Source organism: Lactuca sativa, chromosome 2 (assembly GCF_002870075.4).
Source record: "Lactuca sativa cultivar Salinas chromosome 2, Lsat_Salinas_v11, whole genome shotgun sequence".
In the NCBI taxonomy this organism is placed as follows: Eukaryota; Viridiplantae; Streptophyta; class Magnoliopsida; order Asterales; family Asteraceae; genus Lactuca; species Lactuca sativa.
The window spans coordinates 83,595,152-83,608,518 of record NC_056624.2 but is presented as its reverse complement, the minus strand read 5'-3'; positions in this window follow the sequence as shown (position 1 = coordinate 83,608,518).

The following is a 13,367-nucleotide window of genomic DNA, read 5'->3' as shown; positions in this document are numbered from 1 at the left end:
TCTTCTGGGAGCAAATGGGATGAAGTAGGCCGAGTTAAAGTGTTTAAATAGGGTGCAAACCCTCGGATTAGGGTTTTTGTCCAAACAGGGTCTACTCGTCGAGTCCGGGACCCGACTTGCCGAGTCCATCGCTTATTTCCCGTGTCCCTTCTCGCTTCTACTCGGCGAGTTGGACCTTCAACTCGCCGATTCCAAGGCCAAAATGCAAAGTATTTAACAAAAGAATACGTACCATGAACCAGGTGCTATGGTTGAGGTTTTGATAGTTTTCATCCCTTCACCCATCTTAAAATTTGTGTCCGTATTAGATAAGTTCACATTGATGTTTGAAGTTTCGTCCACCTCCACATTGGACTTGGAATCTGAAACCTTAGGTGGTGTCACTTTCATCTTCTCAAGGATTGATGTACTTGGTTGTTCACCAGAATTGATGTTTACATTCGTATTAGATATGTGTGCCTTGACATCAGGAGCACTTGTATACTCGAAAATCGATTCGGCTGAGGTATCCTTCTTTTGTGAAGTATGAAATGAACCACCTTTGTCTGTATCTCTACCATCACTATCTTGATCAGACTCTAGATTTACATTCTCCATTTGATCCTCAATAGGAGTAGGCTTTCACTTCTTCAACTTTTGCACAACTTCTAAAGTTTGTCTCTTTTTTAGATGCTGGAGAACCGGGAGTGGAAACTTCTCGAATCATAAGTCTCGTACTTGTAAACAACAATTTATTAATCTTCTTTGAAACTCCCTTTTTAATAGTAGTTTCATCTTCTGTCGTGATAGTTTCTGTAACTAGAGTAGGAATCTCCATAGAATCTTTCTCTACTTCTATCTCCATTGGCTTTGCTGTTGGTTTCATAGATGCAAACTCAGAATGTTTCTCAATAGTAGTTTTATTCGTTCACTTCAGCACCCCCTTTCTTGCCTTTGTGGTTACTGTCTGCTTTACCACTTCTTCTTCAACTAGCTTAGGTTTCATAGATCGCTCCTTCTTTGATTTCTTTTCATTGGATTAGATGGTCCCTATACACCTTGAGAAGTAACTATTGAAGGGAGAATGCCAGTGGCATTAGAATCCATGGAACCTCGATACTTAATCAAAAACTGATTAGTATGATTCACCAATTTAAGCATTGAATCAGGAATTTGAGCAACCATTCGAAGAACCGTGGCCTCATCAACAATATTCTAAGGAATGATCATTGGAGCAAATTCAACAACATCAACATCAGAAGGAATAAGAATACCTTCTTGCATATACACCTTATTCATAATCAAGCCCCAAAACCTAGCACTCGAAACTCCAATTTTCATCTTAGTATGAGAAATCGAATTCCCAAATTCTCTTATAACATTGATGTGTAATCAATATTTAATCCATAGTACAACCCAACCATAACAAAATAAGGCTCTAGAATTGATTTATCCAACCCTAAACTTCGTCCTGTCAAGCATCGTAGAGTAATTCCAAAAAAAAACTCTAAAAACTTAGTAGATTCGATTTCCTGAAGAGACTGGTATCCGAAAGAGTAGGTTGACGACCCGTATCATTAAACATATGGATGACTTGATCAGTGGTTACTTCATAAAATTTACCTATAGAAGGTAACTCCAGGATTTGAGAAAATTGCTTCTGGGTAAGTTTCTTCGTCTTATTGGACATCAACTGGATTGTAACAATTTTAGTTGTCATGTTGTACACAGCAGTAGAAGAAGCGAATGATAACCACTACATCAGAATACCAAACGAAGATCATGATGTATAAGTAAGAAGATATTTATTTAATACTTACATTAACATTTGCAGTTCTTTAGGACACACTTGTGTTGAATTGATCAACATGTTGTTCGACGGCCATGATAAGCAAGTGACAACAAATTATTTGAGATAATTTGCGATGAACAATTAGGGCTTTTACGTGATTTCTAGAAACATAAACTTGTAATTGGAATGATCAAATTAATAAAATAACTGACGTGAAATTTGAATTCAAATGTTGCCCAATCGTATAATGCCACTTGGAAAGAAGGTTAATGAACCATCACCACATAAAAATTTCCATGTGTAAAGGTGATGATCACTTTTTGCCTCGAGCCAAGAGAAAATATTGTACCGACCCATGCAATAGATATTTCGCTTCTCCTAACAAAATTGAACAGTCATTAGCTTCGATACCGAAAAAGAACCTTTCGTCGTTATGGAGACTGGGCTCATTCATTTATGGGAAGTATAGGAGCAATCATTTCCTAGACATGCAAAATATAGGCTTGAGTTGGTAATAACAAAAACTTCAAGGATTTAAGTGCTTAAGTCTGCCAAAAGATAAGATAGAATCAAGTTAATAAAATTTTGGTTATAGTGATATCAAATAATCTTTGATATAAAAGCAGATAGATCCCAGGAAAAGATACGCTTCATTTTTCACACCCCCGGCCGCCGGTGGAAACCTCGAGGTTTGTGATTTAAATAAGTGATCATAGTTATTGAACATACATTGAACAGTAGACATATGATCTTCTATTATTACCGAAATAGAAATTACATTGATAATGGCTATTTCTAAATCATGACACACACTTAACAATCCAGCGTTTACAAAGGTACAATATAATTAACGGAGATTCTTCTAAACGAACACTTCCGACCTGTTAAATAAACTGAGAATACATGCATTAAAATACGTCAACAAAATTGTTGGTGGGTTGTATAGGTTTTGACACAAAGTATTTTTATAATTGAAAGGGTTTTATAAAATTTATCTGGTTGACCAGCTTTTATAAAATACATACATTTCTATTAAAAGTATAAGATAATTGAGTTATAAAAATGTATTTGGTATCATTTAGAAACAACATGCGTTCAAATCCAAAATTTCAAAATACGGGAAAATACATATAAGTAAGTCAAACTTATATAGAAAATTATATGGTTCCTATGGCCAAATTTTTTTATGAAAGGATTTTGAGTGCCAATTTATATAAAATAAAGTCATTATAACGACCCAAAAATCAAGGGTAAAAATTTCATTTTTAATATAGCTAAAACATTGACACCATTTATTCCAAATATTTCAAATCATCATTAAGTAAAACATTTGTCAGAGTTCATCCCAAAATCATTCATTGCGGAAATCATAGGTGTGTACACTACGATCAATTCGAGCTCTTCATTTCTAAATCGATGATACCTGAAGCCAAAACTGTAAACCGTAAGCACAAAGCTTAGTGAGTCCCCCCCAGAGCATACCCCACACACAATCCACATAACACATACCATATTGGCTATAAAAGCTATATATATATCACATAAGTCATGCATACATAAACCTGTAAGGATGCCATGGGCTACCCCACATGGTCTTTACCTAGGACTGCCATGGGCTACCCCATATGGTATTACATCCAATGCCATGGGCTACCCCACATGGTCTTTACCTAGGACTGTCATGGGCTACCCCACATGGTTTTTACCTAGGAATGTAATGGGCTACCCCACATGGTCTTACGTCCAATGCCACGGGCTCCCCCCGGGGTCTTCTATGTAAGTATCACAAAGACAACTAGCATAACATGTATCATATAATCACTAGCATACCACTTAGCATAGAGCTAACTATCATACCACATATCTCTACTACAACTAGTGTACCACATAACATAAAATGGGTCGGCCTTGGTGCCTTAGACCCATTGGTATGGTGAGAAGACTCACCCTGCACTATAGATGTTTTCCATATAAATTCCTTAGCTGCTGCCCTGCCAGCTTCCCAAGCTATCACTACCAATCAATATACCTAAATTAGCAATTGGGCCCCATACCAAAATCCTTAATCCATGCATAGGGTAAAATAACCATTTTACCCCTAGCCCAATATGATCATAAAACTAAGGCCCTAACCTAAAACAAAAGCCCAACATTATGATGTCTATAAAACCATCAATGGCCCAATTTTCCAAATTAGGCCCGAACCTTTCTAATGGACCTTATACTAAGGCCCAATATTCTTCTTAGTCAATAATCCTGACCTAATTGGCCCACGAAGGCCCATAACAACCTAGTCAAAGAATTAGCCCAAACGGAGGCCCATAATGCGAAGTCCATTATATTTGGCCACAAGCCCAATAGGCCCAACTATTCCATTATTGGCCCAAATATACATTCAGGCCCAACTATCAGCAAATCCAAGACCAAAACCATTAGGGCCTAAAGGTCTGAAGTCCATAAAGGCCTAAGACCTCCTAAGAGTGTACGCCCAGCGTTCCTCTTTGGTACGCTTAACGTACTGGGCAAAAGGGTTGTACGCTCAACGTACTACATTGTACGCCCAACGTTCAAACGACTGATGCACAAAATCCATTAAGTGTTTAATGCTTCAATCCAAGGGACCAAATTACAGATCTGAGCTCTACCTAACGTCCTAATCCATAAATTCACTGACTTGGTGACTTACATGACCCACATGAACCCAAAATCAAAGTATAACAATCTACTTTCTTGAAAATGACCACAATTCTTGCATGAATCCATTAACACCTCCAAGATGGCAACTTTCTGCCTTAGGGACTTAGTTAGCACCAAGGGTGGCAACCCTAAGCCTAAAACCGGATTTGGAACCATAAAGCTCCATTCTTGGGACCAAAAAGATCCAAAAACTCAACATAATAGATCTAAGAATTTAATGGTCAAGTTTAGAGCTTTATGCCTTCATCAAGCTGAAAATAAGCCGCACAAGCCAGATCCATAAGCTTCTTCTTGATCTTCATCTTTGCATCTAACTCCCCCTTCTTGAAAATGAGCCAAACACTCCAAAAATGGACTCGATAAGCTCAAAATGCCACCATGAATGGTTAAGGATGATTTCTAGGATTTAGAAGGGTGGAGGCTAAAGATATTAGGGTTAGGTTATGAGAGAAGGAGTTTAAATAGGGTCCAAGACCCTAAAATAGGGTTCTGATCTAACTGGAGTACGCCCAGAGTACTTCGGGGAACATTCACGACCCTCCTGGTCAGTACGCCCAACGTACTCCAAGGTACGCCAAGCGTACTACCATCTTTGCGAGTACGCCCCGTGTACTCGGCTAAGCCTGAAAACCACGAAACTTCCAAAGGCCATAACTTCTTCGTTATAAGCCTGATTCTGACAATCCTTATATCCACGGAAAAGGTGAGGAGAAGCCCTACACTTCTAACAACTCAAACTTTTCTTAAGACCTTCCGAACAAAAATCCATTTTCCACAAAAGCCCGAACAGCCACTTTACCGAAATACCCCTAGGCTCTAAAACACGAATTGAACACCCGAATCACTACTAATACATTACCCGCACCCAAAATGGCCTAGATCTTACCTTCCCAAGTGTCATAATCCTTATAATGAATGACCTTCGAGCCACAGCCTCAGACTAGGTGTCAATTCGGAACAGAGCATTACAGTCTTATCGAATCTTGTTAAAGCATAAAATGGCCAACTTTACTATAGAAATATTGTACAAACGTTTGTATAGTTTATATTTCAAACTCATAAGTTTCTAATTTATAAACATTATAGAATCATGTCGTAGTATTTTTTAAGTATTATCTTACTTAATTTGGGAACCGACATTTAACCAGTGGGGCAAACTCCCCCCACATAAATATTGTGTTTTCGTAATTAACCTTAATGAGTAGTGTCATGATATTAATTAAGTGTTACATGACTTAATTTCTAGTATTGACACTTATCTTTTGGGTCAAAAACTATCCCACTACATACAGTCTCTGTAAACTAGTATAGGTGAACTAAAACCACATAAAAACCCAATATCGATTTTATACGGTAACGAAACAAAACTAGGATTTTATAATGAACTCATAACCGAATTCTTGACACTATACTTTTTGCACAAGCTCCATACTAGGGCATGCTTAAGTCATTCGCACCATTATAACATGTGGTAATGTTCAATGGTACTAACGTCAACGCCAAAAATTCGTCTCGTTAGACTAAGTTGTATCTAGAAACTCTAGGCGGACGGTCTAACCGTATAAGACGAATAGTATGATACTTATACCTATTGTTAGTTGTTCTTTGTGGATTAACAGTTACGAAAATAAAGGGTTTTCTACCAAGACACACATACTTAGTATACCCAACAATATAGTCCAAATGGCTTAGGAACGAACCTTACTCATATGGCTCTCGAAACAACATGACATCTACAGGGAGACCCTGAAATGTTGGATCCTTACTAAGGGTCTAGGGATTCTAGTCCTAAACTGCCCGTTATAAGATTGTTAAATATTTATGATTGTGTTGTTTAGGAATAATATTTGTTTGAAGTCTTTTAGCATTTGAGATTAGTAAGACTTACTGGATTTTCAAATCTCTATTGTCTATTATGACGAAATTTGGACAACATAATAGATGCTTTTATAGCATTTTTTCCAGCTTTCAACCAACGTGAAACCAAAATTTCTAGGATATTTATAGGTCACGTGATTAATACAACATAATATTTTGCAAATAACGGCCCTTAATTATTAAATTCGATCATGTTATTTATTGCAATAAAAATCCATAACTTAGTAAAATGAGTTATATTTTTATATTTAATATAAAAACATATTAATAAATTTTTACACTCATTTTTACATAACTTATATATATTAAGAGTAAATTTTCAATAACATTAACTATTAATTATATAATTTCATAAATTTAACTTTTCCACCGATTATGACAATATACATTCATTTTTGTGTCATTGGAACGCTCTACTTTTTGTTTATGATTTTCCTTATGTGTATATAAACATTTTTTATAATAAGATCAAATATGTCATAAATAACATTCTACATAATTTACGAACCTTATAAATGATTATTACCATTTCTGTGTTTATTTCACAATTTTTATAATGTTAGCAAAGTAAATTGTCATTTTGTTTATAAACACTTGAAAATCATCAAACTTGATAAGCATGCATATATTCTCCCACAAATTTGATAAAAGGTAAAAGAGGGGTTGTAAAAGCTTACATTTAATGCATGATCTCAATCCAGGTTCATTTTGGTGAAGCTTTTCGTGAAAAACTGGAGTTCAACAATTCTTGAACTTTGAAACGCTTTCAGGACTATTTTATTACAGATAAAACTAATGGAATTATTTTTGAAATGATTTAAATCAAAATGATTGTTTTAAATCTTGTAAAATTTTTATAAGGGTTGCTTTGGTTAAATTATACAATTGGATGTTGTTTTGCTCAAAATAATACAAGCAATGGCGGTTTTAATCATAAAATCATTGGAAGGGGCTGATTTGGTTAAATAGTTCATACAAGGAGTTGATGTGGTAATATCTCGGACCAAGGGGTTCTTTGGGTTAAGCAGCTAATAAACAAATGAAAAGGTGGGGGGTTCGGATTTCCATCTCATCGCCTGATCGATGAATGGGAAACATGAATGAAATCAAGAAATCAGTGGGTCAGCGGCGATAAATATGTCGTGAGAATGGTGAGGGGGTCCGTCAACACCGTCTACCCCTTGTGGGTTTGCTCTTCGTTGGTGGCGACCAAATCAAGGGGGAAAAGAACAGCGGTGTTCGCCTGCTTCAAATAAGAAGAAAGAAGGGCGGGAGCGACAGCGAGGCCGTCCCCAGTTGCTTCGTCGACCAGGGCTGCTCCAGCAGCTCTCGGTTGTCACTTTTTCGTCAGGAAAAAAACACGAAAGAGACAAGGGGTGTTTTGATTGCTTCTTTGACAGGGAAAACAAAAGAGTGAACGAAATCATCAACATGTGGGGTGTTTAGCTGTTTGAGATTCCACCTGAAAGAGTAAGGGAGAAAGAGGGGTCGTTGGAGTCCGGAACGAAGGCAACAACCTCCTCCATTTTTTTTGTTTTTCTGGCATGATACACTCGACAGAAAAGTCCCATCGGTGGCTGTTAACCTCGACTGGAGGTAGCAGTGGGAAGGGAGGCGTGTGGGTGATCCTCCTTCGACAGGAGAGGTTGCAGTCGGCGTCTCTATCGAGCCCATTGTGGTTTCCTTTCTCATCGTCGGTAGTAGACGAACAGGGGGTGATTGGTTGATGTTATTTTTTGAAGAACAAGGGAGTGGAGGTTGGAACCGCTGATATGGTTGCCGACAGTCAGATTTGTGTAGTAGAAGCAGTGATCGGAGGGTGATTGTGGCGTGTTTATCACATCAAAAGGAAGGGGAAGAAGCTGGAACGAAAAGGGTACAACAAATATCTTTTTGGTTATTGATTTTGCCTTCAAAGAGAAGAAATGGAGAGGGTATGATCGAGATTAGAGTAGGGAAAAAGGTAAGAATCCATGAATCGACAATCTTGAGATGATCTTATGTAGATTGGAATTGAATTTTGGAAAAAATTTAGGTGTTATGAAATCTAGAATTTGATCTTGAGAGTACATTACGTTATTGGTTTATATTTGTGCCTGTGGGTGTTTGTGTGTTTGATAACCATCGAATATTGAGGTAAGAGTTGGTACAAATCTGCTCAATTTCTTATACTAGGTATAATTCTATGAAATTTCATGTATTTTTGGTTGTATTCCTTTTTATATTGATAGGATGTTAATCCTTGAAAGATCGATTAGATTCAAAACAGATTATGAACAAGAACACGACAATGATTCAAAATATGTTTAATGGTTATAAGCCACAACCTAGGAGGAACTTGATTAAGAATTGCTACTATAGAGACATGTTTGGGGTTACAACAATACTGCCAAAGTTACAAAACACGGTGCATGCATGCACCTTAAATACTATAACCCTAATTAATAAAGACGAGTGGAAAAGTCCAAGCCCGTTTACATAAATGGACTATTAAATAGAATATAATGACGCAACACTAAATCCCAACAATTTCCTCCCTTCGCGTCAATTGAGGCGAGAGTCCATCAAGGCTGAGTTCGCTTTTACACTTCAAAAACTTTCGGAATTATGCTGAGTAAAATCTTGTGAACCTGAATATACCACTGAATCATATCCGAAAAGCACTTCTTGTCTCCCTTGTTGTTGTCCTTGAATTTATTGATCATGTCCAAACTATACTCTAGGCAAGAGGTTGTGTACAAATTTTTATCAGGGAGGAAGAAACAAGCCTTGTAAATGTCTGCATCATTTCGTTCTCGTGCCTGAAAGACAACATACCATCCTTCCTTGCATATTTTCCCAGGCTTCAACTTTTCAAAACCTTCTGGGCTTTTTCGGGGAGAACAAATGCCTTCCTTCGCAATACAACAACAATTTCCATATCCATCTTGCCCACCTCTTGAACATACAAAACTATCATCAATTTGAGGTGAGTAATAACGGGCTCGTACTTCTGTCCATTTCTCAGCAGTAAGTTGTAAAGCATGATCCAGTTATAGTGATCGAGGCATGGTTGGTCTGCGAGAGTGAATTGGTGAGCCTGCCTAGCAGAACCTCTTACAACCTTGAACTTCGCATTAGGGAAGTTTTCGGTTTCGATCGGACCTATGACCTTCACCGCAGTAATCTTGCTAGCACTCCACATTTCATACTGTGGCTTTATGTGCTCGAGATAGAACGAGAAGATCAATTGATCAACACCATTATCAGTGGAAGGGAAATTCGACACTTTCACAAATGAGCGAAACTTGAAGGCTTTCGGATTTATTCGTAGATCCAACTGAGATTCTTGTGTATTCTAAAGCTCGAATGACACAATTGGTTCTAGCCAATATTGACTCGGCATATCCACATCTTTGTTCTGAATTCGCTTCAAATCCCACTTCAGATATAAAAGCTTTCAGCTTTCCAAAGTGACTTGAGCTTCGTGTTCTGCTTTCTCTTTCACTTCAGCATCTCGAATTATTCTTTGATGTTCGCCCATTTCAGCCTCTCGTGCCTTTCTTCTTTTGAGATTGTTTTCATCAGGCTCTTCATCTTCACTATTGTCTTCACTACTGTTAACAATGGGTTCTTCACTGAAAAGTTTTTCTTTGCGTTTAGGCTCAGATTCACTTTTGACAGTGTGCTTGACTGAAGGTTTGGGGTCTTCTATCTTGGATTGTGATACAACCTTTCCACCTTGTTTCAAAATGGAGCTAGATTCTGGAACACCTTCAATCGATGAAGTATGGCGAAGATATGCCTTAGTTTCTCAGCAAGATGCTTCTTTACTGTAATTGTGATCATTAAGTCACGAGTCTCAATGATATCCGAAAGCATGCCAGTGACGTCTGCGATGTAACTCTTCATAGCAGCTTTCTCAGATAACATATCATTGACTTGTTTCTTAGCATTTTCAAGTTTGACAAACAAGACTTTCACCTTTTCAGTCTTGACGGCAAGAGCATCCATTATTTTTCTCTCCAAAGCCAGATCATCTTGAAGCTTAGAAATTTGCGAGGAGATGGATGACTGGAACTGGTCATGGTCAGATTTAAGACTAGTGCGAACCTCTTAAAGTTTCGCCTTCTCAGTCTTAAGAGTTGAGCCCATGCTAGAAATGACTTCATTAGCCTTTGCAGTGTTAGACTCAAAGGTGCTCTGGAATTTCTCCATGAATACTTAAGCATCCGTTATTAGTTTATCGACTTTTTCGATCGTGTTGTTACAAACTGTGGTAGAAGAACCTACCACATTCTTCATCTTTTCGAGGTTGGCAGAGTGCTCTTTAGTAAGGGTCTCACGAATGTACTTGACTGTTGAATAATAATCAGTGGATGATGTCTTTGTAGCATTAAGCAACGAGTCCAGTTTTTCATTTATTTCTTTGAGTTGCCCTCTCGTAACAGGGGCTCCATCATCACTTTTAGTCCTGATGTTGAAAGGACTCTAGGTGAATCCTGCGAAGTCGTCATCATCACTGAAAATCATATATGGGTCATTGTGGCGAAGAAGGGAAACAAGTGGAGTGGAATGACCAGTTGCGAAACCTGAAGCTACCTCCACCGCATCAGATGTGTTGACAGAAACAGGAAGCTCAACAGTTGTTGTTGGGGTGGTGGTAGAATCGGTGAAAATAGGTGGGGGTTGTGAAACACCTAATGAGACAGGTGGGCATGGAGCAATAGAGATTCTTGTTGAAACGATGTTAGTTGGAGAAGGAACATAGGCAGTCTCAATAAAATCAGAGGAAATAGGAACTGAGACAGGAATCTCAACAGTTACCTCAGGAGCAGTGGAGATTGCAAGCGAAACCTCTGGTTGTGAAGTTATTCTAGTGTCTTCGGTTTGGACAGGCTCTTCCACTTCAATGCGAACGTCTTACTGAGTAACAGACTGCGAATGTTCGCTTTCACTAGGAGTTGGAGTTTTGGGCTTGCGAGCTGCCTTCTTGAACTTTCGCTTCTTGGTTGGAGGAGGAGCTGTTGCTAATGATCCAGCTTGTGTCATTCGTTTCTTGGGAGTTTTTGCAGGCCCGAATGGACCCTCTTTAGCTCTTTTTTTCTTTTCACCTTTCTTGCGTCCTTTCTGCCCTCCTTTCTTGGGTTTGTCAGCTTCATCAATTATCGACTGCATCTTAGGAGTCAAAGGACGAAAGCCTGACACAGGAAGTTTCCTGTAGGCTTCAAGAATTTTACTAGCTGCAGAAACATCTTTAAACATAGCTTTAGGAATTGAGCCAACAAATGAAAATTTTGAGTTATCAGCAAGGATAATATTGGTGGTTAGAAAGATGGAGATGGCAGACATGAAGGACTCTTGCATCACTGGAATGTGGAGTTTCTCGATTGCCCTATAAACAATGATTTTCCAGAATTGAGCACAGGAAATTTCATTGTGTCTCGTTCTTGATTGGGTGCTTGGTACCAATTTTGTAACACCGTAATTTCCAAAAATAAAATTTTCATTTAAATAATCAATTTAATATTAAAACACTTGTTTAAAATCTTATTCGCATTCGAATTACAAAACATAGTTTCATTTTCGTTTTAATAGAAGACCAGGATCCTCCAAGACACAACTCTTTCTTCGGTGTGTACAATCGAACCGTTGCCATCCCGCGTTATTGTAAGAACCTGAAACAACATAACATAAACAACGTAAGCACGAAGCTTAGTGAGTTCCCCAATATACCTTACGCACATACGCCTTCCGGCCCGAACCTTCCGGTCCACATAATATTGCCTTCCAGCCCGGACCTTTCGGTCCACATAATATTGCCTTCCGGCCCGGACCTTTCGGTCCACATAACATTGCCTTCCGGCCCGGATCTTTCGATCCACATAACATTTGCCTTCCGGCCCATAACAGTATAAACATAACACATGTAACATAACGCACATAACACATAAGTCATACATCATACCGTTCTTCCTATCACATGAAGTCTCGCCTTCCGGCCCGTATAAGTATACATCATATATAAGCATACATCACATATAAAGCATCTATCTCTCTAGCCATAGCATAAATATAACACATACGACCTTCCGGTCTCACAATCAACCCTTCCGGGTGAGGTATAGTGAGAAGACTCACCTCGCAGACACTGGAAGATAGCAACTCCTGAAATCCCTTGCACTTGATCCTCCGAGCTACAAGCTCCCTGAAACATCATATATCCCTTATTAACTCTTCTATCTCCCACGTTAACTGACCCTAAGAAATCACATCGGTCAACTCTGGTCAACAGACCATTGTCAGCTCGACTGGACTCGGCGAGTTCCCTGGCGACTCGGCGAGTCTGGTCGTCCTTCAATCCTCTAAGAGTCCCCTTCTACTCGTCGAGTATCCTCTTTGACTCGACGAGTTACTCCTGGAAGAATCGCGGGGCCACCCCGACTCTACTCGCCGAGTCTGAAGAACCAACTCGGCGAGTCCCAGTGATCCTTCAAGCTACTCGCCGAGTCTGATCATCCGACTCGGCGAGTCCACGCCATGCAGTCGATCGAACTGCTTCCTGAGATACATATATTCCTGAATATACAAACATGGGACCTTCTGGACCTCTAAGGGTCCTAATACAAGGTTATAAACATTGGATAACGACACAACAATCCATCTAATCTCCAAATGGGTTTCACAAACCCTAAATCCGTGCACACATTCACATAGCAGTAAATAATCCGAAAGGTTACCTGAATCATGCACTCTCAGTGTCCCCAAGACTCAAAACGTGATTCCCTTACTGTCCCATTAGCCAAAACCTTCTCCTTCTTGAACAATAACTTCCTCAAATCACCAATGATCTTCAATCCTTGTTCTGGATGCCCACAACCGGTTTAGGATCCTTCTCAGTCGGCCAAAAGGCGAACAATGACGGCATAAGGTCCCTTATATACGACCCAATACGAAACGGCTAGGGTTTCCGCTGAACAGCGTCGACTCGCCGAGTCCATACCTGGACTCGTCGAGTCCAGTCGCGAACCCGCGACCAAAT